The following is a 25,795-nucleotide window of genomic DNA, read 5'->3' on the forward strand; positions in this document are numbered from 1 at the left end:
GGGACTGATGACCATAGATGTTAAGTCCCATAGTGCTCAGAACCATCAACATGATTATGACATGGATAGCAAGGTCATTCGGGACGTGATATTTATGACTGCTATGACGAAACGGAGGCTGTGATAGATGGAAGCTGCATACGGCTGGAGCGATGACGGAAATAACGGAGGATCTAAATGGGGATAGCTAGACAAGAATGCGCCTTGGTTGCAGCTAAAGTCCTGTAATTAGTCGTCGTCACGCGAGTCGGTATGCAGAAATGTCAAGAGCTGCAGAGTACGGCAGCTTGTGGAAGCCAGAGAGGAAACTAGTGGCGCGCCACGTCAGATCACGCCAGCTACTACCCTCCCCACTTCCCCTCGCCACCCCCCCTTCAGCAGTACGTTAGTGCCGCAGCTGAGTCAGAAGGCGCGCCACGCCAGTAGCACAGCGTCTCTCAGACAGTACACTTCGGTAGTGCGCCACTTATGCCTCCACCGTCGTTCGTTCCGCAGTGCCCTGTTTTCGTGTGTTAACTCGACTGTTCGGGGAATCTAAAGTGCTTGTGTGATCTACAGTTTGTCTTCGTGCTCAGCAACTTGCATCATCGTGGAACGTGAGTACCCTTTCCATGTACAAAGAGGCATTTTACCTGTAGGTTGCACGTAGTGAAGATGTGCGATCTCCGTATTCGCCAAAAAGCAGGGGCCAAATACTCTGACTGCAGTGAATTCCTCATTCTGCAGATGAGAGCAAAGGTAGGAAGGCGTGCAAGAAAATGCAGTTGCTTTGCATAATGATCTGACGGAGGGCGTCATAGATGTTTCTGTGTAATTCGTCAGGGAAGTAATACCAGCAACGCCATTGTCGTGAGGGATATTACTGATGCTTCAGGTTCGGACGAACCTAAAAATATTTAACTTGGCAACTCACAAGCAGAAAATACATTAACAGGAAATAATAACTCGTAAGATGCCGATTCGACGTCGTCGATAGGTAGTAGGTTTAGCAAGACATCGGCTTGGTTGGTTTTGATATCCGCATGGAAATATTTCTCTGTAGTTCATAGTTGACACAGTTTGTTGTGTCCTATGGCACGGTGGAGACACAATTGTTTGCTTTCGAAGTAGATTGAATGTTTCATTAATACAGCGTACTGGATTCTTATTCTGTAGCAGGAGCGGGGTTCAGAGCCTTGTCCGGCCAGTGCAGCTTCAGGTTCCCCGCCGTTTGTTAAGTATCTCCACAGGTAGTTGCCTGGATGGTTCCTTAAGAAAGTCTTCGGCCCGTTTCGTGCTTCGCTTTTTAACAGTTGAAAACACGTACAATTTGAAATCACCTTGATAAAGACGGAATGTTTAAAGACGATCTTCGCTCCATAGTTCTCGCTTGCCGAAGAGTAGAGTGATATCAGTTTTGGCTGTTCATAATGATTGTTATTTTTCAGTAATTTCTATTGCTAACTCGAAGATGATACTTCAAGAAGGCTACCAAACATGTCTACCACATTCTGGATCAATTTTAATCGCCTTGAAGTCGATGTGGCTGCAGCACACTTTGTACTGATTGCTCAGTTCTGCAGGCAGTAACGTTGAATGTTCAAAACCTGATCTGGTTCCTTCCACACTGTTATCCATACTGATAGGTAATCGCGAAAGCTACGAAGATAAATTCATGTACAATTTTGTTTATGATCGTATCAATTATATTTACTCATATCCTCATTAAAATACGACAGACTTTAAAGAGAAGATGAATTTGGCCCCTGTCTCTATTTCCGCAGCACGGTAGTGTGAGGTTGTGTGTTACTCTGAGGAGGCATGTCGTTGACTATAAACTGAAGAGCAACAATAGGACGGAAATGTAGACTACGGAGGAATCCTGTCAAGTACATTGTCGTAGTCTGTTGATGTTAACTGTGTGGTTGTATTGTTCGTCTCTCTCGCGATTGTGATTTTTGGTATGTTGAGCTCCTGATTGAACTCATTCGAGGAGGTGGTCCATTTTAATTAATTCTCTGCAACTGCCGTCCGGAAAGAAATGAGATCTGTAGGCATTGAGTCGAGCCATTGAGACGAAGACAGACCGTAAGCGTGGGATGTAGGAGACTGCATTGGTGTTGCGGTGGGCGTATCAATTTGGCCTGCGCGGCCTAGCCCAGTATCGTGGCCAGGTGGAGTGTCGTGTCCCGGCCGGTCAGAGCAGCTCTGCGCCGCGCCGCATCGATCCGCGCCGACGACCTTGCTCGCCCTCTGCCGGGCCCGCCTCTTACCGGGACACTTGTCGCTGCCGCCGCTGCACGCCCTGCCCCCTGCTCGCCTCTTCATCTGTCACATCCCGCCTCCGGCCCCTGCCATAAATCTTTCTCGTGAGGACTTTCGTGGCCCTGGCGTGGCCTACACGCACGGGCGGGTAGTCAAGGCCAGTGAATGCACTGCTTTCTCGAAATGTTATTTGCTGCTCTAAGAATCGTGCAACCCGAACATTTTCCCATCGCACCATTAAAATGCCAGAAACGTTCACCAATCAGTGAAATGCTAGTATCGGCACGGCACTTATCGTTGGTGCACGCTATATCAGTAATTTGACTAGTGCAGTGGCGAAACAGTTGCCTCTATTAACTAGTGTAATCAGGCAGCATCTATCACCGCCAACTCGTCAATAGCATTGCAATGGACAGTCTGAATAGCAGCTATCTAGTAAGAGATAATTTGTAGATCGTTTTACTACGAGCAGGTCACAGCAATTCGCACTTGTCCGCCAGGGATAGGTGTCACTGGTGATAAAACAATGACTACATAACCAGTAACTCAATACAGTGACATAGCAAAACATCATTATTAAACTATCATGTTATTGTAATGTCCGCCGGCCGGGGTGACCGAGCGGTTCTAGGCGCTACAGTCTGGAGCCTCGCGACCGCTACGGTCGCAGGTTCGAATCCTGCCTCGGGCATGGATGTGTGTGATGTCCTTAGGTTGGTTAGGTTTAAGTAGTTCTAAGTTCTAGGGGACTGATGACCTCAGATGTTAAGTCCCATAATGCTCAGAGCCATTTGAACCAACCTCATTCAAAATCTAATCTTCGTGTAGGTAAGAAATAGCAGTCGCTGCACTTTCAACTACCTAGTCTTGAACAACTTTTTAATTTCATTCAACTTGCTCCACCCAAAAGACATACATGTGGATCATCATGTATAGAACACGTTTTAGGATTTTCGCCACAGTAACGAACATTAACAAATATTTTCATACAAAAACTTTTATTGGTTTTGTATCTACATTTATACACAGAAAACAACTGTTTCTTAATTTTTGTTTGGTGTAGTTTAAATTGGGAGGTTACCCTCATTGGTGGCATCTAGTAGTCAGGCCTACTAGATGAGTAGCCAGCCAAGCGAGTGCTGTCATTATTCGTACATCAGAAATATTTTCATGATTTATCACACCCACTGCAACTATGCTTGAAATTAGAGCCCTAATACCTAACAGTTAAGCTATAATTTATTCTCGTCTTTACTTCTCCACGCAACGGAATGGATAACGCATCTGACTCACAGCTTGTGCACGTTTCTGATGGACTCACTCTACCCTGGCAATACCACATTTCCTTTATGTGGCATATATTTTAATCAAAGCTTGGGCATACTAGCAAAAAATGGAGCTTATGGTATAATACCTCTACAAAATGGCTACTCACAACTCAATAATCAAGACCACCATTTGTTTCATATGTCTCCTCTTTTATTATAATAAATTCTTTCACGTTAATGTTGCATAATTTCTTGCATTACACTTACACAATAGTTAAAAAAGGGATTCTCCACCCAATGGGCATGACATTACATAAGCATATTACTATTCTATGGTCTTGTAATGTTTCTGTTTATTGGTACTGCTCAGAGCCATTTGAACCATTTTTTGTAATGTCCATTTTATTGTTGCTTTATTATTGTCTTAATTGTAAACTAATGTTCTCTTGACGCAGTCCGTATTGTTCTAAAATAGTTAATAGTGTTAACTGCTAACCGGTTAGTCACGCAAGGTGATCCTTCTCTCCTTTCCGAGCACTGGGTTTATTCGGATTTCCGCTCTACTCTAGCGTGTGCACGTCTTTTTGTCTACGCGTAACTACCGCGCCCAAATCCATTTGAACTTGCTTACTTTGTCTTTATTTGCAATTCTTACCCGTCACACTTTCCGTCTTTACCAAATTAGCGACTGTAGCTCAATCCATGCATACAAAGATTCATGGGACGCTGGTCATTCGTTTCTTTGTCTGCAGAGAGCATCTTATCAGCAACATTGTATTGCCGCCACAACAAACAGGTTATGCACTTTTTGTGTGGTAAAAGGAAACGCAGAGCTTCGACATACGATTGAGAATCTGCTGCTTAACACCATGAAACGCGAACGTGCGTCCGTGGACGGTATAATCAAACTAATTCTTCAAAAAATAGCTCTGAGCACTATGGGACTTAACATCTGAGGTCATCAGTCCCCAAGAACTTAGAACTACTTAAACATAACTGACCTAAGGACATCACACACATCCATGCCAGAGGCAAGATCCAAACCTGCGACCGTAGCGGTAGCGCGGTCTCAGACTGAAGCGCCTATAATCGCTCGGCCGGTAAACTAATTCATGTTTGCGGAAAATAACGACGTACGTTTTAAGGTTCCATTGCATTCCTTTGCTTTAGTAAAAGCGATTGATGTGGGGATCATCTAGATTACATCAGTGAACCGCTGTGAAATCCCGGAATGTGCGTTAAATCCTCCCTGTTACAAATGTACAAACAGGCTGCATTAATATCGAGCATAGTGCTGTCATCTTGAAAGAAGATTGTCACAGTAGAGAGAATTAATAATTTTCAGAACTGCTTGTCATGCAGCTGTGTTTGTTATAGGTGTCGCTCTGTCAGTGTCACGCGGATGTGCGTCTGTTCTGTTGCAACAGCGGCGGCAGCCAGACGGCTTCCCGCCCACAGCCGCAGAGCAAAACAAACGGCGCGCTAGTGTGGCCGGCGCGTTTCTCTTCCCTCCATCTTCCTGCCTTCCTTTTGGTGCGCCACCGCCCGCATCGCTGCCCCGCCGGCGACCTGGGAGGGGGTAGCGCTTAAAGCGAAACCTGTTCCGCGGCGACTGCCGGCCGTGCCTGGCCTTCGGCGCGCTGCCCGCCACGCCATTTATTACTCGCGACCAGACACTAATCTTCCTTTTATCTCTGCCATCCCATAACGAGCAGTTTTGGTGATGCTGCATGCAGGCTAGGGGATCGACCTCTGGTGCCAGGGTCACCACGACCACGTTCAGGCCTGTCTCTTTCTTGTCGTGCTCTTTACGTTCGGGATTTTCTATGTGCTTTTCATAAACACTGTACTTGGCGAGAGGATAAAAAAACCAGCTTGTTGTTATTTTGCAAGATTTTTCTTCAAAAGTGAATTGAAATGCTGTGTTGCGCTACGAAGGGAATTGCAACTTCTAGACACGCGTTGTTAGCACAAGTAGTTTATAATGCTTGGTCACAAGGTATACAGTGAAGTAAATAAAACTGTAATTAAATGTACACATAGAAATCTGCGAAACTTTGCGCTCATAAAAACATCAGAGTATTTAAAAATGTTGCAGGAATTATTTTGTTTCCATTGCGTTGTACATACACTAATTATTGTTCCGTTCGATGTAACAAACATATAATGTGAACTGACACCAATTTTTGTATATCAGTATCGAAAGATGTTTCCACCTTCCAACCATCTTAGAAACGCTAATCACTAACAGTAAATTTCTCCTTATGGGGCAAGAGAGAATAGTGTTTCGTGGCATCTTTGAATCTGCCGCAGCTTTTCCAGGCTGTTAAGCTAGTTTTTCTTCTTGTTTACGAAACAACTGTACTTGTGCATTCTCGGGACTGATTTAGTTTTTCTTCTTGTTCACACAATCAGCTGTTCGTGGGCCCTCGCGGGATTTATTGGACCCAGCTCCAGATGTTCGCACTCTAGATAATTCACAGATAGTCTTTGAGAATTTATCCCGGGAGCCTCACGTCTTTAGGCAGTCAGTGTAGAGAGGCAACTCAGAAGTATAGAGAAGACGAGGAAATGCTTCGAACCTAGAGTTTGTCTATTCCGTGTGCGTCCGTCCGTAGTTTTCTGGAGCTCCTTCAAATTTTCGCACCCACGGACATGGCGTCGGTTTTACGTGTCTTGAATTGAGAAAATGCGTTTTGGACCTGATACCGTGATGGTTTTCTCGCTCAGACATTTAGAAACAAATTCCTGTCAACGATATGGCATTCTCCACGGCACATAGTTGTGTTGCGTCCAGTAAAGGGAGGCAACGACAAGTTACAAGGTCCCGTGTGCAGAGCTGTTTGAAAGTGGCACCAGTTTTACGATTGCACCTTGTATCTTCAATCACGCCGCGCTATCTTCAGTATTCGCTTAGTTATTATGGTGTCTTTTCAGGGAACCGGGAAAGTAAACATTATCAGTGGCAAGGACGGTAAGGATCAGCATTCTCCGAAGTACCCTCCCTACCGGCTACGGGACAAGCATTCCTTCTTGGGATGTGTGACAGGCGGAAAGCAGTACCTATCGGTGTAATCAATGAATTTTCTGCTCCTTCTTTTAACCCGGAAGCCCCAGATTTCAGTCAGGTGCCAGTTTTGTAGACGGCATATGTAATTTATTTCTTTCTGAAACGGTACGAGCGTTGGCACGCATTGATTGAAGCCAACGAACGAACGAATTAATTGACAACAAGACGACCCGTACATACGAGTTGTTCACTAAGAACTGTCTCAGAACGGGCAAGTACGGATTGGCCAGTTTTCTGCAATCCACAGGTAAGTTGGCTTCTTACTCCGCCAATTAACATCGCCTAGAAATATTGAAGCTGCATACGTCACCCGTTTTTGGCCTTAACGCCATTAAAATGGCGAACATAAGCCATTAATGGAATATTACATCTGCCTTAAGTAATACTTCGCATTAATATTTGTTGGCTACATCTCACAACCGAAGTGTTACCTTGCAAGCTAACGTAATCTTTCATTTAAATTAGATGGCCCTTGACAGTAAGAAGGCTGAACTGTTTCCGCCATCAACACAGTGACAGGAAACCTGGTCTTGTTGCTCTCACTTTGTTGCCACTTCCGTCGCGCAGAAGTGTAACTAAGGCCCTTATTAAAATTAAGAACATGTTTTTGGCGTAAAGATACGGACACTCATATCATACTTGAGTTTCAGGTTTATATGTGATACGTGACTTGGAGATGAAGAGGCTTGCGCGAAATAGACGGTGTGGCGAACTAGGTCAGACCAATCTTCGGACTGAAGACAACAACAATATTGTGTTCCTGTTGGAGAGAGATTTTCTGTCAGGGCAGAGATCAGACTGCAGACTATTTATCCTCACAACGTTACAACTTCGGACCTGAAACGTCAGATATTAATGTAAACTACACCTAGACCTCGGCTACGCCACAGTTCAGTTTACGGGTAGCAAGCACGTTGCAGTCATGCTATCCAGGATGAACCATCGGTGGATCTGGAGATGGAATCCTGGTTGTTTTTTGTGGCAGTTAGTGCTGTCTTCTTAACTCAAGTGGCATACCGGTTGTATGACGAGGGTGGAGTTCGGACCGTATAGTGCGGACAGGTGCATAAGTGGTTTCAAAATTTAATGCCTTATTGAAGTGGATCCATAGAAATCCGGATGCGTAAAGTCGTTAAAACATTGCGAAACAGTGGCAGCGGTCCGGACTGAGTAATGGGCTGTAAAGTGCGCAGTCCGCTGGGCGAGGGAGAGGCAGCGAGCGGTGTCTGGTTAGGCGGCTGACTCCGGGTGACCGGTTTGGGCCCGCATTAACCTTGTCCGACTGGTTTCCCGGCCTGTTCTGAAATGCAAATGAGGCGCGGCGGGACCGGATCGGGACGTACGCGCAGATAGCTCCATCTCGGAGCCAACGGCCCGGCCTCTGCGGCCACAGCGGTCACCTGCGCGTGCACGCCGCCGGTTCCGGGACGTAAGTGCAGAAACATTCGTGTTTACTTGATAGTCTGATCAAGTCTGTTCCCGAGTTTACTAGCTGTTCCGTTTCCTTAAGCACGGTAAAGTAAGTTTTTCAGTAGTACTTTGAGATGACAAAGGTCATTGGATACCTCCTAACGTCGTGTCGAACCTCCTTTTGTCCAATGTAGTGCATGGAATCAACAAATCGTAGGAAGCCGTTATAGAAATTGCGAGCCATGCCGCCTGTGTAGCTGTCCAGCCGTCGCAGAATCGTTTTTTGCACTAACTGACCTCTCGATTATGTCCCAAAGATGCTCGAAGGCGTTCGTGTCGGGAGTTCTGGGTAGCCAAATCATACGCTCAAATTTTCCAAAATATTCTTCATACTAATCGCGAACAATTGTGGCCCAGTGATATGGAGCATTGTCATCAATAACAATTTCATCATTGTATGGGGACGTGAAGTCCATGAATGCGTGGAAGTGGTCTCCAGGTAGCCGAACATAACCATTTCCAATCAATGATCGCTTGAGTTGGAGCAGGGGACCCAGACCATACCATTTAATTAAAGGCCACACCATTATGGGTCCACCACCAGCTTGCGCAGTGACAACTTGAGTCCATGGTTTAGCGGGTTCCACGAAAACAAATTGTGGAAGTTGAAAATCTGCTGCCAAACCCGCTTTTCCATAATCGGTATAGGAGTGTTTACATGAACAACCAGAAGCGGTGTTGGGAAATCATTTATACGCTAAACTGGAGTTGGGAACCAGTGTAAAGGTTGATTCTGATATGCAGAAGATCGAGGTTCCATACATATTTCATTGTTTGACTTCTAGTTGGGAATAATGAGGTACTGCGATAGTGAGGAGAACGTTAGTGCCTGGAATAAACAGAAATACAGTAATTGTCCATTACTCTGGAGTATGAACGTACTGCCATCCTAAACATGTACCGAGCTCACTAGTCGAAGTCGCCAATATGGGTAAGTCTTTGTTGGCGTTCAGTCCAAAGGTATTCTGACTGAAGTCGGTCAAGGGGGGGGGAAGAGCTAATGGAGGGGGGGAGGGTGTTTGGAGTAATGGAATTTGGCTTAACAAAAGGACAGTTCGGGTCCTCTACCGACGAATTGGTAAAATTTGGTTTGCTTAAAGTAGTTTTTGGTAACTGTTTTGGAGTTCAGGGTAAAAAATGTGTATTAATAAATAATAAGACGCCTATTTTAAGTTACCTGATATTTATTGGTTTAGGTAGTAAGCTATTCGCCGCTCTTATTTTTTTGTTAAAATGTGTTTGGAATACATTCCAACCTATATTGCTACATAATAATTAAAAAAGTGATTGAATCTGTTGGAGTAATATATTCGCTGATTTCTGAAGTCATTTTACCCAGTGTAATATGATACCCCCCCCCCCCCCTTGCCACTGCCCCTGGGTAGTTGCACAAATTCCCATCACTATTATGTGGCTGAGAAAGGAGTGAAACGACAACCTGTAAATTCCTTTCCTGTCCAACTTTATACTTTTGATCAGCAGCTACTGGACCATTCCTTAACAAGCTGTGAAACTACCATCTTACATTGTGCTATGTTTTTAGGGCAACAGTTGCTTGTACACAATCAATAAATAATCAATATCACACAATCAATAAATAACAAGTGGGCGCGAAAGCTTGCCATCGGTTCGTAGTTCAGCGGTTGCTGAAGAAGCACCGCCCCCTTTCCCCGTGGCAGCCAACTTGCAGCTTATACAAGAAACGAATATGTAATGGATTAATGTGTCGCAGAAGTGACAGAGGAGTTAATGGCGAGGAGCTCATTTTTGTTAAATAATATTAACAGTCTCTACACACAACAAAGCACGCGGATCAACACTACATGCTGAGCGGTCGCTTACTGTTTCGGCGCACAATACTGTTACGTAGCTCATGTAGCGCGTAAATATTCCGGAGCGGCAGGAACACGGCAGACTTCCGCCGAACACAGAGGGCAAAGTAAAAGTGTGCGACCAGTTTGTGTCAATACGTTTGTTCTTCTTGCTTTAATAATGCATTTGTAATTATGTTTCTTGCGATGATTGAGTTAGTAATTTTCTCATAGGAAACTGTGCATCTGTTTCACATCTTCTCCTCCGCAGTTAACCAGGTCTTGACTGGCTGTCCGCTTGATAGTCCTGCACTGCAAAAGCAGGAAACGAAGTCTCCGTGCATTTGATCATAGAGTGCGTCGCAATGTATCAGTCTTGACATTATCAGGTTCAAACACCTCGACCTTTGTATAGATTTCCCGATGACTACAGTTCAGCCTCGAACTCTTCATTGTTATGCTACGAACAAAAACATTGGAGGAACAAGTGGCAACGCGTGTAATTGTAAAGTTCTAATATAGTAGAAATCTCGCTACCCACTTGGTGAGTATTAGCCGCAGTAGAATACGGCTTTGAGCTGATCAGCGTAATGTTCTGTTTATATCGTGCCTGTAGTCAGTAGTAACACCAAAGCTACCTGACAAGTGCAGTACGGACAACTATATGGTGATAAAAGAGCATTAAGGAAGGGAACCTTACGATTCTCTTCGAGGGCACGGTACTCAAAACGGTCTCAATGCCTCGTGCGCGTGTTTGACATGCTTCAGAGCCACTTCGTGCAGAACATCACTCTCCGGCATTCCCTGTCGAGAGAACGGATTCTAGCTGTGAGAGAGATATTTCATGAGCTAAATGATTTTTAAGTACTCCATGCATTCTGCGATAGTAAAATTTCGTAATTAGTTGTTCAATGCACATACAGTTAACTTGCGAAGACATAATCGAATGGCGTGTATAATTTTGCCTTTGCCTGCTTTGCCCTCGTTACTGGACTAGTTGCGGAGGGCCTTGAAAAATTTATAGTGCCCACGTTCCAAAACTGAGGCCAGGTACATGCGGCTTGCTGTATCTTTTAAATGGTGCAGTGATCACGAAGCTATTAAATGGTGCAGTGATCACGAAGCTAAAATCAGATAGGAACCGACAGTCCTCCTTCCCCCCGCACTATCTGTGAATGGAACAGGAAGAAGGGGAAGTGGGAGGGGTGAGGGATGGTACTTACACACTATGTATGCACCGCACGAATCGTACGGTGGCTTGCGGAGTGGAGATGTAGATATGGGTAACAATGCAAGCACTCTCACATGCATACAATATGAAGTTAAAAGTTGGATAGTGGTCGTGTTGGACCCAATCAGTTTTCTTAGCTGTGGTATCGGCGTTAATGGCGCGGGATGAGGTGGGCAGTTGTTGGAGGCAGTAGGAAGTAGAGGTGGCACGCTGCCATGCGCGCTATGGCAGGCAGAGACGGCGCTTCCAGTCCAGTGCAGTGCAGGCTGCGGGCGCCGGGCCAAGCACACGCCTTCACGTTGCCAGCCAGCACCCTACGCTGGCAGCCGCCGCACTCGGAGCTAACTAACAATGTCATCGCCGCGCCGCCGCTCCTTCCTAAACGACCTGCTGGGGTCCATCGAAATAAAGGCGCCCACATCGTAATTGCTGTAAATTTCTCTTTACGTTCCGCTCAGTTACAGTAGTCAACAACCATTTTGCATTTGATGTATGCTATATCAGTTCCAGCGTATTTCTGGTTGTAAGATCAAAATGTTCCATTAGAAGTCTCTTTGCCTAACGTTTCACCGCGTAATGCGGGAGACGTCCTGAGAGGCTATAAAGCCTTCATTAATCAATTTTCGAACTAAAAGAAATATCACCGCGCAGCGAGCGTGTCGGTGACCTATTTCGACCTTTGCTGAAGAAGAGTTGTTCAGATGAGTGTGAATTCCTAAAGGACCAAACTGCTGAGATTATCGGTTCCTAGACTTACACACTGCTTAAACTAACTTAATGCTAATTACTACACATACACCCTTGCCCGAGGGATGACTCAAACCTCCGGCGGGAGGGGCCGCGCAGTTCGTGACATGGCGCATCAAACCGCGCGGCAGAAGAGTGATTGTTGTTCGGTTTATTCAGGGATGAGACTAAGTGCTTCTTGTACGTTCTGGCATCGTAATGATCGGATCTTGCTAAAACCACAATTCCAAAAACGCGAATTTTATTGTTCCTGGGTCCCAGTGCATTATCTGATCCTGCCGATTTACCCATTTTGGCGAGATGACAATTTCTAATGTATTCATTATCACGGGTGTTGATTCTCTGTTAGTAATTCCTGCGAACACATGGCCCCATGGGCAGTGAGTGTTGCGTATTGCTGTGGCAAGCTGTGAGCGTAGGTCCTTCGCGATATTCAAATATTCTCATATCTTTCTTGTCGATTTTCAGATTTTCTCAACATTGCGTTGTTCTCAGCAATCTGCCGATGCGATCAAGTTCTTACGTGAGGAGGAAACGTTTTCCATTAGTCGTCTCTTTTTTGCCGAAAGCTATAGATATTGTAGGATGCAATGCGCTACTTACCTCTTCGCCACCTTAGCCTTTTTCTGAACATCAAAAACAGAGCTTCATAGGTTATTCTAGTCCGGCCCGGTTTTAAGTTACTCGCTTTTTCTCCTTGACGTGGTGACTCGAATTTTTGCGAAGGTATCTGTCCGTTTGAGTGGGATTCCTGTCGATTTCGTGCTCTTGGACCATGGCCTAATGCTCTTGTAGGTAAAATCACGAAGGATGGAAATAACGGCAGTGAAAGCCTGCAGTGTATAGTCTACACGTGTTACTAAACCTGCTGCCCTCTGGAAGGCAGGATAGGCGTGAGTTGTGCGCCTGCTCTCGCCAGCGTCGCGAGGCGGTCGCTTCCGCGTGAGCGCGCATCGCCGGCGGCAGCTTCTCTGTCCGGCTTTTAAAAAAAGAATGACGTCGTCCGCCGCGCGCTGCTACTTTTAGAAGCGCGCCTCGTACCGTACTGCCGAACATACGCTTCGGCACCTGGCGTCCACCGCACGCGACGCTGGGAAGCTCAAGCTGCTCTTTTCGTCTGATGAATAAACACCACCAGAAGCCGTCCATCGCTGCACTTCCGCAATATGTACGTCACTTGACGTTGACGTAACGGTAGGGTCAGTCCCCCAAGGGGTATGCAGATACTGTAGTTGCGATTATCGTGACGCCTAAAAAGGCTGACAGAAGACATCGGTGTTATCACAATGTGTCGGTATTGTCATTCAACGACTCGAATATCCTTCCAAGATTTATTGCTCCGTCCAAACGCTTGAAGGACATGCACTCCACTTGACCACTTGAATTCCTGTATCGACTACTTTCTCCCATTCGTATCCTGTTCCAGCTCAAAATATTCCCACATCTCCTCAGACATGGGGAATACCTTCACCCCTGCTACAGACCCTGTAAACTTGCGTATGAATATCCTACAGGGTCCCTCCATCACCCAATACTTGAGAGCTGACGCGCAGCCGCGACCCTGTCAACACCCCCCCCCCCCCCCCCACTGTTTTCGAAACACTTCATGTACATTCCCAACGTAAATCAAATCTCCTTTCCTTCCCAAACCGTCAACGCATCCCTGAAGTCGATCCTAAATTCCAACCATAACCTAGCGTGCGTACCCAGCATTGCCCAAGATGAAGGCTCCAACCGGCCATTTCCTTACCCAGTTGTCATCCCATTCATCTCCTAGCGCTCATATTGCACCCATCAGTTCGCTCCCACAGATTGGTTCAAATGGCTCTGAGCACTATGGGACTTAACATCTCAGGTCATCAGTCGCCTAGGACTTAGAACTACTTAAACCTAACTAACCTAAGGACATCACACACATCCATGCCCGAGGTAGGATTCGAACCTGCGACCGTAGCGGTCGCGCGGTTCCAGACTGAAGCGCTTAGAACCGCTCGGTCACCAAGGGCCGGCGCTCTCACAGACGCTTCACATAATTTCCATCATTTCCACATCAGTACCCATATCCCATCCCGTATTTCCAGTTATCAGGAACCCAGACATATAAAGAGACTGTAAGTCCTACACCAGCATCTTGCTCTGAATATCTTTAACTATTTTCTGTTATTATCTTTTAATTAAGTTACTGCGGAGTGTCTGTCTGGCCGCTGCCAGCCCGCCATCATATGAGGCCATAAACGTCTGTTAAATTAAAAAAAACCTCATAATGTTTAGCTAGTATTGTGAATGACAATGAGAAATTAAAAGTGCTTACACGAGACGTTACCAGCGCTTGACAGAAATTGAAAAGGGTCGTAAAGATCTTGTCATAATTGCCACGCATGAGATGAGTAACTTCTGCACAAACTTATTTGCCTATGTTTCAAAGGCCAAAAATAAGGAATAATTAACCAAATAAGAACAGTAGTTTAAGCACTGGGCTCAGATTTGTAAATAATCGATTTATAATCAGCGTATAGTCATTTAGTTTCAGATTTCCGTGCGTATGCAAAATGACTTCTGGCAAGCATACTTGTTGATACTGCAGTTCGTATTGTGTTTTCGTTACACCATTGTGCTTCTCTCTCTCTCTCTCTCTCTCTCTCTCTCTCTCTCTCTCTCTCTCAATCTCAATTTCTATCACTTTCCCCCCTTCCTTGCCCTCCTCTTCTGTGTATCCATTTAATCCTCCTCCTCTGTGTGTCAATTTAATCAAGTACTCGGTTCACAGTTGATAAATCATTCAGTACCAGTCAGAAAGGAATGAGAAAGAAAACTTAGTAGATTCCTGCATGTAAGTTCGCAGGATGAAAATCTTTGAACTACATATTCTCACTAGTATAATTTTCGACTGATAACGCGGAAAGAATTAGTTTCATATTCAGTTGCGTTTGGCTTCAAAGAAAATTTCCAGTTCTCACGCAAAGACCCGGTTTTTAAAAATCCCCAAATACACCCACCAATGAACGAGATTTCAGTCTCACTGTCGTTTATCAAAATGTTTTAAATTTATGTGTGCGTGTCAAGTGTGAGAGCTTATACACCTTTCGGGTGCTGAGGTGCTTCTATCGGCGTCGCAACTTCCAGAGATTCGCGTCTTTTCAATTACGCACGTGAAGTTAACTACGTTGAATCTCCATACTATGCGGAATGGTCAGACTTAAGTTGTGACGTCTCAGTTTTTGCTTGGGTAGCACCCAGCTACCAAGAACGGTATCATGACAGGATTTCAGGTCCAGGGACTGTACGCTCCACTGCGCTGCCTGCTGGGCTGCTACGGAACTTTGGTTTTGTAGCAACTTGGGCCGGCTGAGATGGCTGCGGGCGCCGTGAAAACAGCTTTAGGCGCACGTCGACGAGTTGCACGGTGCCCTGCAATTACCCTACCCTGACGGCTTGGCAGAAGGCCAGTTGCAGTGACCAGCGCAAACCTGTAGACCCTCCACGACGTACCATGTTCTTGGCTGATCTCTCGTGCAGGCTGCTGTTCTGGCACAGAAAACATGATTGATATGTATTTTTAAAAAAAGTTATTTCATATCTGTACCGCGGTGATGAATGAAGTTACGAAAGCGAGTTGGTATCTTATTCATGACCGCCTACACACTATTGTAAGTGAAAAAAAATTAGAAATATCTTTGACAATGCGAAAGTTATTTAAGGTGAAACAGTTAGGGTACTCATCGCATACAGGAGGTCTAATAGCTTTCCTGGCGGAAAGGAAACGTTTGAAGCTGCGAGTGCGAGTTAACAGTCAGCATTTCCATGATTAATCACGGAAATCATCCCTCGAGAGCGACATGTTCCTGCGCAAACTAATGTACTGTCTTAGTGGTTGATACGGGTGAAATTATGACGGTATCAACGACTCCACTCACAAATAATTGCGAATTTATTAAGTGTCCGTGGCATGAGAGCCCTAGCAGCCTGCGTTTACAGTGCAGTAGCTAATGCCAGCCCATTGTCTCTCAATTTTAGCATATTTCTGTGCCACTTTTGCGAAGAGATCAAAACGCGTTCTATCACAGTACTAGTGTTTACATATATTTTCGAATGCCGTTAAAATGTACTTTCACTTTAAAAAACGTGCCATCTCGGTTAATACCTAACAAAATTTTTCGCCGAATACACCAACTTCGGTCAGAAAGCAAGATAACCAAGGTCCCGCATCGCGGTTAAAAGTAAACAGAGTTTAAAACAGCAAACTATCTTCAGCCAACAGTGCATGTGAGCGCGGTTAGTTAACGGCCGCCTGTAGTATTTTCATCAAGCAGAAGGTGTGTTTGTAACTCACTACTGTTATAGTCCGTTCGTTTATGTATGGCGGTATGGAAAACAACACCAAAATTTTCGAAGTACGGCACGAATACCACTATCGAATTGGTGAGTGCGAATGCATCAACTCTTAAAAATAAAAGAACTGTCGGCTGCACTTTAAATGTACTGCAACGTACAGTGTCTAGTTTAGGTTATTATTTTTTCGTTTTTTCCCGTCAAGTTGGAATATCTACGTCATTTAAATACAAAATTAATTAAATATATGCTAATTTACACTTCTAGCAGTCAGTTCTGTGAAAAATGCGCATCGTATTTCTAAATACATACTGTATACACAAATCCAGTTTACATTGCAAACAAAAAGCTTTAATTACTGTTTTTTTTTACAAACGGTTTTAATCACGATTGTATAATTAAAAGAACTGCAAACTATTTTTCTATCATTTTGTACAGTCTAAACCGCGCGACCGCTACGGTCGCAGGTTCGAATCCTGCCTCGGCGATGGATGTGTGTGATGTTCTTAGGTTAGTTAGGTTTAAGTAGTTAAGTTCTAGGGGACTGATGACCTCAGCAGTTAAGTCCCGTAGTGCTCAGAGCCATTTTTTCTATCATTTTGTATTATGCGCTTCAAGTAAATGTTCATAGAATATGCACCTTTGTTTAAAAATTTGAATCGACGTGGAATCGAACCCAAGCGCCCCTCCCACTCAACACAGTGAGCAAGCACGTTACCACAAGGCCACACTACTTGTCAAAGCGAATCTATTTAATGTATTAAACATCTTCGAAAAATTTAGAAGACTGATTTTCCGAGAATTTTTCGGTGTTGTATCGAACTGTCTTGGGAGTGATGTATTTGTGTTTTAACGTCAAGTATCATAAATATGAAAAAATTACAAAACTGCTAGTGTCGTTATAGATATCCACAAAAGCGTTTTAGATTCTGTCCTGCTAAAACAGGAACTCTTTGTACTTCATTGACTTTAAACCATTATCAAGTACTTCAGTTGGCTACTGTCGAGATCATTAAAAGAAAATAAATTTAGATAAAACTCTGCCTGAAATATATTGGGTGAAAATACTAGTTGTACCTGCGTAGGTTATGTAAACACGTCGTTTTCTCCTTTTAACGTGGACAACATTTCAAATGTGATACAGATTTGGTACTTCAGTCCGTAGGAAAAGCTGTTCGTCAATTAAATAATAATTCAGCATTATAATTATGAAGGCGTTACCACATAATTCAGTCAGGTAGACATGGAAATGGGTGTTTCATGCATGTGCGCTGTCGAAGTAAGACAGAAGGTATCATTTAGCCATTAGAACATGAAACTCATTAAAGTTAGTCATTGATAAGGGTACTTGAAGTGCTGCAGTTTTAGCTTGCATGAAGGACAATTTTTAGTCCGTATATGTGAATTTTGTTCATCATTGACTTTTTTAAATTGTTTACTACATTATATATGTATTACATTTTATGAGATCCAGTAGTACTGTATCACTCCAATCCTCAAATTTTATGGCAACAAACAACATACTAAATATCAGACCACCGCAACCTACCCGTTAGAAAACAACTAATCTTTTGCCTCAGTAAGCTGGGAATCTCACTAAAATAGGAGCTATTACGTTTTGTCTTGTACATCAATACCGGAGAATCCCAACTGAGGAGATGGCACGTTACTCTTTTGTGAGTTACAGCTTCATAGGCTGTGCTCCGATGCCAGGTTATAAGTCTTTTGTTTACTCCTGCAACTCTTAACAAGTGTTGCCAGGCATGGTTCCTCAAAGTTCTTACGTAAGTTTGGTGTCTAAGGGCCTTTCTTAAAGGAAAGAACAGCAACGTAGTACAAAGTTGTTGGTGCAGTATTTCATCTTACTGTCTTGAAAGGCAAAACATTAAAAGAAGAACTTAAGTTGTGTAAACTCCATGAAATGAATCAGAAGTAATCGTCTGTGTAGTAAGATTTCACAACCTGCGACATGGTCGCGAATTGAACAGTGACTCGAATATAGAAAAAATTTCCTTTACTTCACGTCTATGGTCACAAACTTTTTGCCATCGGACTACCGGTTTCGGTCTATAATGACGATCTTCAGGTCTGTTTTTATAAAAACATGTCCTCATGTGGAGCACGGCTGATGTCTGATGACGATAAATTTGTGACCATACACGTGAAGTAAATGACATTTATTATGTTGTAAGAGTCGTAGTAAAACATAAATTTGTTACATCTAGCAGAGGTCAAATGAAAAAAACGTCACTGGGATAGTTGTGACTGATGTGCAGAAAGACATGGGCTGTGAAAGCGGATGATCTTTACAACACTACTTCACTCCAAATAAGAAGTATGCTACGATTTTTGTGGCCTTCGTTACTCACTATACAAACGAAAACGTTTCTGTTTATACCTCAGTTGTGCGGTTTAAGAAATTATATATATGACATTTTATGTTGCCTGATGAGCTTACACATCCCATTCCTTTGGCACGTTCTAGCGTCCTCTGCTTATTAGCTTTCTTGCTAACAGTTTAACGACGTCTCACTAATCATTGAGCAAGGAGATTACGAAATGATGTCATCAGTCAAGTACAAAATGTATATGACAAGATTTTTCGCGAGCGTCTCTTGGCAAGAGTATGGGGGTACAGCAGTGAGACACGCTCACCACTATTATACAGCACTTTGTTCCGCTATTCTGTCTGTCGCGATGTTGCTGTAAGGAGAAATAAAACGTTACGCCTTATGAAATGAATATGTGTCGTTATTCAGTACAACGTCCGCTGTGCTGGAGACACTTTGGCATGATGCCATATTACACTGAAGCGCCAAAGAAACTGGTATAGGCATGCGTATTCAAATACAGAGATACGTAAACAGGCAGAATACGGCGATGAGATCGGCAAGGCCTTTATAAGACGATAAGTGCCTGGCGTTGTTGTTAGATTGGTTAATGCTGCTACAAAGGCAGGTTATCAAGATTTGAGTGAGTTTGAACGTAGTGTTACAGCCGGTGCACGAGCGGTGGGACACAGCATCTCCGAGGTAGCGATGAAGTGGGGATTTACCGTACGACCATTTCACGAGTGTACCGTGAATATCAGGAATGGGTAAAACATCAAACCTCCGACATCACTGCGGCTGGAAAAAAAATCCTGCAAGAACGGACCAACGACGACCGAAGAGAGTCGTTCAACGTGACAGATGTGCAAACCTCCCGCAAATAGCTGCAGATTTCAATGCTGGGCCATCAACAAGTATCAGCGTGCGAACCATTCAACGAAGTATCATTGATATTGGCTTTCAGATCCGAAGGCCCACTCGTGTACTCATGATGACTTCACGACACAAGGCTTTGTGCCTCGCCCGGGCCTGTCAGCACCGGTATTGGACTGTTGGTGACTGGAAACACGTTGCCTGGTCCGACGAGTCTCGTTTCAAATTGTATTGAGCGGATGGATGTGTACGGGTATGGAGAACCATGAACCATCATGGATCCTGCATGTCAGAACGGGACTGATCAGCTGGCGGAGGCTCTGTAATGGTGCGTGGCGTGAGCAGTTGGGAGTGATACGGGACTCCCTGATACGTCTAGATACAACTGTCAGGTGACACGTACGTAAGCATCCTGTTTCATCACCTGCATCCATTCATGTCTATTGTGCATTCCGACGGGCTTGGGCAATTCCAGCAGGACCATGCGATACCCCACAAGTCCAGAATTACTACATAGTGGTTCCAGGAACACACTTCTGAGTTTAAACTCTTCTGCTGGCCACATGAACATTATTGGGCATATCTGGGATGCCTTGAAACGTGCTGTTCAGAAGAGATCTCCACCGCTTTGCACTCTTACGGATTTATGGACAGCCCTGCAGGATTCATGGTAGCAGTTCCCCCCAGCACTAATTTAAACATTATTCGAGTCTATGCCGTGTCGTTTTGCGGCACTTCCATGTGCTCGCGGGGCCCTACTAGATATAGGCGGGTGTACCAGTTTCCTTGGCTTTTCAGTGTACTTTACGTAGAGCTCAAGCGATACTCTAGAATTCCCATTGTGCTGCAGTTTTTCATTTGTATTTCTTCTCTCTCCCTCTCTCTGCTGTACTGTTCAAAAATATTGAATTAATAGTGCCCTTGAAAAGTAGTTGCAGCGTAAACAGGATTTTACAAAGGAACGCTCATTTTATTGACACCGTTAAACGGTCGGAAGAAAAACTATATTGCATAAATCATTATCGAAATTTCATAAAATACAAAATAAAAAAAGCAAATGTTAAAGGGGTTCTGACAAATTACCACCCTTCAGATGTAAGCACCGTTGGAGAAACGTATTAAACCAGATTTTGCATCAGAATGAAATACAGGCAGTATATAGTGTAGGTCGCCTGTATACATCAAGCAGTGGGAAGCGATTTATCTACGTAAAAAGTGTAAGATGTCCAGATAACTTTATGTAAGATTTCTAAGTCGTAGTTGTTGAGCATCCAGAAACATTACTCGGTCGACCCATCATCAGCTCAATCAAACTACGAGTTTAATTCCTTGCCGTCAAGGATCTGGAGTATAAATGAAAACAGCCTCTTACTGAATATCGGAAAGTACAAGGTTCTGCCATTTTGAGTACTCGTTGTGTGGCACTACGAACATTGGCGTTCACCTGCTGCTGGCAGTTTATGCGAGAGTTCGTTCAGTGAGAGAGAGGAACGAAAAGGAGAGTGGAAAGGAGAAAGAAAGAAATTCGTCGTCATTAGAAAAATACACGGAAAAGGCGGCAAGTACTACGGCTTTTTTTGAATAATCTTAAGTAATTACTGTTTCTAGCGCACGTCACGCTTCATTCTCACACTTCGAAGGGGGTGAAGGCGTACCGGATATTCCTATTTCACCAGCTGTTTGGAAAACTGTAGCTTTATCATTGAAGAAACGGAGTTTCAGCTCTCAGCATACTGCCTTGTAGATCGGACTGCTCAATCTCCTTTTGCCATCAAGAACTCATAAAGTGGACATTCCAATAGGACGTGGTCAGGTATACCTGTTGTTCGGCAACCGTAGCAGGTTGGATCCTTTTTGTGGATTCTGTTAGTTACTCTTGTCAGACAGTGCACAACACTGCGGTTCATTGAACGTGACATTTTGGAGACTCCCAGATGCGAAAGGACTGATGAAGCGGGCGTGCAGTTGCTAGGAGATGCGTAGAAGCTGGTAGTGGAGAGCTGTTAGAGCTAGTTGTCACGGCGCGTCACGTATTTGCGGAGCGCTAACCAGCAGAGCCACAGTTCCGAGAAGCTCGCCGTCACGGCTGCGGCGCTCTCGTAATTGCAGGCAGCCGTAGCAGCGCTCAGTGACGTCACCAGCAGCGGCGCGGGCCTTTCCCACAGTCGCCTGCAAGCACGTTCTGCAGGCTATTATTTTTGTTGTGCCTTTCCCCATTCGTTTTCAGTCAGTTCCTCTACTGTAACCAGAATGGCATGCTGTTTTGACTGCACACTGTGGCTCATGTCGCTTGTTCCTATTTAAATTGTACGGCTAGCTTAAATGCGACTGCTATTCTTAGATTTTTCTATCTGAAATAAACTGTACAAAATCTCATAGTCTCATATTGACGACACCCAACATATTGTATAATATTTATCGAAGGGCATCATTTCTATACCAGGGCGTGTCAGGCGATTTCTGTTTTTTCTGAACAAATATTGTTTTCTATACCGGGGCATATCAGCCGGTTTCTGTTTCTTCTGAACAAATAGCAACTCGCCAAAGTAGGCACATTCGCTCAGCTCCTGGTTGAAGTAGGGACGGCAACAAATGATTCCAATGAGACAGCTCTCGTGTCGTACATTCTCAACAGATGACGACGTGAATATAAATATTCTTAATTCAGTATGACCAACAGGGAACAGCGTAAAACGGATAGCAATTGAAGGGATGGGGTGAGAAAGATGTAGGCTAATCCAAATCCACAAAATTGAAATTTGTCAGGAAAGTATTTTAAAAGTTGTAACAAATCAATAAGGCACACACATTATTTTTTTTTTTGGGGGGGGGGGGGGGGGTAGCCAACACAAGTAGTTCGTTTCTCCCTTGTCTTAATATACGTGTGTGCTTAGTTATTTTGTGAGAAAAAGCTATACATTATTAATAAAAAATATTTTATTGCTGGATGACACTACATTGGGATTTGGCCGTTGTCACACTAAAAGAAAAGGTTTACAAAATTGTGAACACCAACATATAATAGTGACTACAATATCTCACAAAATATAGCCAGTATCTATCACCTCTGTCATTTTCTTCATTTTTTTCCTTTGTTTCACTCAGACTGTTGAAGTATACCTTCCCCCGAAATATCTGGTATATGTGGCATTAATGACATAACATCTTTACAGTTTTTTCTCGCAAATTTGAGGGAATTTTAAGTATATCGTTGGTAGCTGGAATGGTTTAAGCTCCTGACGTTCTCATCCTTTCCTAGTGATATTTGCAGTTTTGAATTCTTCGAAATCAGTACATTGATACCTCACTTTTAAATGTGACGGCGTTCCTTCATCAGAACGAAAATCGGAACTGACATCCATCATAAAGTTTGCCCTTCTTTGGAATATTTATCTGCAAAGGTGTCAGATCTGTAAAGTCTTCTAGCTTCATTTTAACAACCGTCTGAAGTGCTTCGGTGAAAGTCTCCTTGATGGGTTCCCCATTTTCCCTGGAAACATTATAACATTATATGCCCAGGTCAGAGAAATTTACTGAGTTGAATATGATACTTAAAGAAAAACAACACAAATAAACAGAATACAACATAAGTAGGGACTTTCCGAAAAGCAGTGTTAATTTAATCTTTCGGTACCTCTTCCGCCTTCTGGTGAAGTGGAGTGCCCATCACTCAAGCATTTCTATTCGTTCTTAAGATGTCCTTGATTGTTCTGGTGTGGTCGCAGGTTCGAATCCTGCCTCGGGTCATGAGAGCCGCGGATAAACCTGATAATCTGCTGATAAAGAGAAGGTTCTGAAAATTCTTAGAGCGGGAAAATAGTAAAGTTCCCTCGTCCAGCAGCAGTGCTAATCTACATTGCCACATACAGAGTGCTTGTGCGGGCGCCCGCTTTCCGCTAACGATTGACATGTTGTCACCTGCCGACGTGGAACCTACTCTGCTGCCCGTCGCCTAATGTTATTCCTTTAACCACATTGTTTTCCGCCGACTTTGAAAGATATCTCATTGAAATAATTATGCTCTAACTGTTTAAAATTAATATGCTTTTATGTCTCTGTTTAGTCTCTGCAATACACAAGCAATACGATCGAAAATAACGGTACCTAAGTCAGTGGCAAGTCTTCTACAGAAATCTACAGACATGTATTCCAAGAAGGCTGTTTCCCAGTATACCTTACGCTATTTGCTTAGGACCAGAAATGCAGTCTTTCTTCAAACACTTCCGGTTCAATTGCAGGACTGAAAGCAACATCCATCGAAAATTTTGCTGGTTTCGTGGAAGGTTTCTCCATATCACAGGACAACAAATTATATTATTGATAGAAGCCCAAGGAGGGTTCAAATGGCTCTGAGCACTATGGGATTCAACTTCTGGGTTCATTAGTCCCCTAGAACTTAGAACTAGTTAAACCTAACTAACCTAAGGACTTCACACACATCCATGCCCGAGGCAGGATTCGAACCTGCGACCGTAGCGGTCTCGCGGTTCCAGACTGCAGCCCCTAGAACCGCACGGCCACTTCGGCCGGCGCCCAAGGAGGGAAAAAAGCTCAACACGTGAATTGAAGTTTGTGTTATGGACGTTGGGCTAGGGTAGTCCGTGCTGCTGTGGTGGTGTAATGGCTAACACAGCTGCCTAGTTAGCAATGAGACTTTGGTTCATGTCCCGATCGTGGCGCAAGTTTAAATTCATTGCTTGGGCTTCTATCATTGTCATAGACAAAGATGAAACTCAAAAGTCTGAAGGAAAATTTAATTATGTAATTATATTTTTTCCTTGATTTGGTTGTCGTTGTGGAATGATACCAAATAGAAATGTTAGGAAAGAAATAAGTTGATATTCGGCCTGTTATTGATTTTCGGAAGTCAGGACTTTCATGAGAACAACCTGGAGAGCTGTACTTTATGCACGTGAAGCGTTCCAACTCCTCTAGGTGCCGCTGCCACCACCTGTCCTCAAAATAGTGATGTCAGTCTCTAACGTAAAGTACATCATGTCAGTATGTCTCACTTGGCACAAATTGTATGCTTTACTTGTCATTCCTTAAATTCATTGCAGTTTTTGTACAGAATTGTTGAATTATTTATCGGCATAAGTGCACTTCTGATGCGATGAATACACCTTTTTATCTCGTGTACAGTCTTCTACCCTCCCATTTTACACCAAAACGTTGGTCTTCAGGCGTGTACTCCACACAGTTCTGTGGAAACGCAGATATGTCATGAAAATAGTAGTGATTGACATGTAGAGAGTGTAACTGTTATGCAGTTGAATCTTGGGTTAGTGCAGAGAAGACTTGTTATCCCATTGCGAGAAAATTTTCTGTATCGTGTCGCTCCATAGTTATGTACAAGTATATCAAGTGGGCTGGCGGCAGTGACCCGGACGAAGTCGCGTAGCTGTAGCAGCCGGCGGCGGCGGCGACAATAACCGGTTGTGGCGCTCCGCTCCGCTGTTAGCGCTGTCCCGTTACCTGAGGCCGCAGCCGTACACGGCCATGCACCTTATCGCGCAGTGCTGCACTACGCCACCACGGTGGTAGCAGCATCTCACTCGACTGCATGCACTGCAGCTGACTCTAGTAGTAGTAGTAGTAGTAGTAGTAGTAGTGTGAACATATTCAAAATCCAAGGCCTTAAATATCTGATGTTATGGAACTTGTTAAGGTGTATGCTTTCTCAGAAAATTATTTTGAACAATTACTTCATGCACCTACTCGAAGCGTAAATAATTGCGAAAGCATACTTGACCTCTTAGCAACAAATAATCCTGGACAAATAGGAAGTATCATGACGTACACAGGAATTACCGACCACAAGGCAGTTGCTGCTAGGCTGAATACCGTAACACACGACTATCAAAAACAAACGCAAAGTACATCTATTTTAAAAAAATCTCATAAAAATGCTCTTAACGCCTTTTTAAAAGACAGTCTCCTTCCGATCTGACCACGTAAGCGTAGAAAAGATGTGGAATGATTTCGAAGAGATTGTATTGACGGCAATTGAGAGATATATACCACATAAATTAATAAGTGATGGTACTGATCCTCTATGGTACACAAAACGGGCCAGATCGCTGTTCCAGAAGCAGCGAAAAAAGAATGCCAAATTTAAAAGAACACAAAATCCCCAAGATTGGCAAAGTTTTACAGAAGTTCGAAATATAACGCGTGCTTCAACGCGAGATGCTTTTAATAATGTCCATAACGAAATTCTGTCTCGGAATCTGGCAGAAAACCCTAAGAGATTCTGGTCTTATATAATGCACACCAGTGGCAAGCCGCAATCAATACCTTCATTGCGCGATAACAACGGTGATGTCACTGATGACAGTGCCACCAAAGCACAGTTATTAAACACGGTTTTCCGAAACTTCTTCACCAAAGATGACGAAGTAAGCATTCCCGAATTCCAATCA

The 25,795-nt window shown here is 43.9% G+C and overlaps 1 protein-coding gene across 1 annotated transcript in view; it reads left to right on the plus strand.

Moving 5' to 3' along the window:
* The first annotated feature begins 423 nt into the window (after positions 1-423).
* The window catches only part of LOC126416062 (uncharacterized), a 40,640-nt gene continuing 15,268 nt past the window's right edge, over positions 424-25,795 (plus strand). Inside the window, exon 1 of the transcript XR_007575407.1 lies at positions 424-596. The gene's annotated coding sequence lies outside the window, so the exon portion shown is untranslated. The remainder of the gene's footprint in view (positions 597-25,795) is intronic.

This window comes from Schistocerca serialis, chromosome 8, assembly GCF_023864345.2.
Source record: "Schistocerca serialis cubense isolate TAMUIC-IGC-003099 chromosome 8, iqSchSeri2.2, whole genome shotgun sequence".
NCBI lineage: Eukaryota > Metazoa > Arthropoda > Insecta > Orthoptera > Acrididae > Schistocerca > Schistocerca serialis.